At 44.7% G+C, this 1,283-nt stretch overlaps 1 pseudogene; it reads right to left on the reverse strand.

Moving 5' to 3' along the window:
- Window positions 1-621: 621 nt before the first annotated feature.
- LOC110291898 overlaps window positions 622-1,283 on the reverse strand; it is a 9,771-nt pseudogene continuing 9,109 nt past the window's right edge.

The following is a 1,283-nucleotide window of genomic DNA, read 5'->3' on the forward strand; positions in this document are numbered from 1 at the left end:
GGGGAGGGGGAGAGAGGAAGGGGGAACCCGTTGCCAGGTAACTGTGGGGCGGAGCCTAGAAGGAATGCTACCACCCAGGGTGGGTTGTCAGAACTGTATGAAATCTCTTCCTGGGAGGCAGCTCCTCCACTGTCCAGCCCCAGGTTTCATCTTCTTTCTTTTCCCTGCCCGCGATTGCCAATTTCTTGAGATCCATTGTTTCAATAGTCTGGTAGCTAACAAGGCACAAGGGACTCCTTAGAGTCCAACCAATATGGCTGGCTACATGATCAATCTTTCCCAGGAAAATACCAGTATGTCAGGGTTTGTTAGACCATTTTATTATTAATGCTTGTTGCCAAGAGAGTTTATAGTATGCTATGGAAGCAAACCACAAAATATACAATATTTTCTCTCACTTAAAAACTAAGCAACTTGGAATTAAAGTATACACAAGCTTTGCAAATTTACCCGAATAAAATTCTGGGTATTTATACAGTTTCCACAGAAACATACGATGTTTTAAAATCTACATAAATTGAATTTATAAAATGTGTAGAAATGCATAATTATACTCTCAACTTACAAAGCAAAGAAGCTATGGGACTCGTTTGTAAAGCAGCCAGTTGTGGGAAGCAGTCACTATGGTATCAGCTTCTCCTGTTTCTCGTGTTTGGTAAGTGTTGCAGCAGCAGCAATGAAGAACCCAAGGAGTGCAGTTAAAGAGAGATATTTTTCTTTTTGCCAAGATACGTAAGAAGGCTTTATTTGCGAGAGCAGGGGCAGGAGTTTAATCAAACAAGCAAATCCCACATCATCATCTCATTCCTCAGACTCCTCCTCTGCTGCAGTGGACCAGAAGCAGCTGCAGGAACTGCAGAGCCTGGAGCAGCACAGAGAGCCCCAGCCCCGCCTGCGGCACACTGGCGAGCTCGCCAACACGCTGGGCAATGATATCCTCACTGGTTTCTCTACTCGGCTAACTAATGACCTTGTTGAGATGGTTATTATCTGCCTTGATGCCCATGCTGTCTACAATCGTCTTGATACCCTTGGTGCCAGGAGAAGAGTTACCCCCCACCTTCACCCCCGGGGTGAACTGCTGATAGAGCCTATGGCAGCCAGGCCTCATGTATGAGATATATAAGTTTTAAATACACAGTACATAGAACGATAGTGGAAGAGCTTCCAGAGAAAGAGAATCGCACCCCTGAGAGGGAATGGGCCCTTTTATATAAGTTGGGAGAAGTGACTTTGTTTTATCTCATGGGTCACTCATGAGGGGTCATTCATCTTTTTTTTTT

The sequence above is a fragment of the Mus caroli genome, chromosome 3 (assembly GCF_900094665.2).
Source record: "Mus caroli chromosome 3, CAROLI_EIJ_v1.1, whole genome shotgun sequence".
NCBI classification, from domain to species: domain Eukaryota; kingdom Metazoa; phylum Chordata; class Mammalia; order Rodentia; family Muridae; genus Mus; species Mus caroli.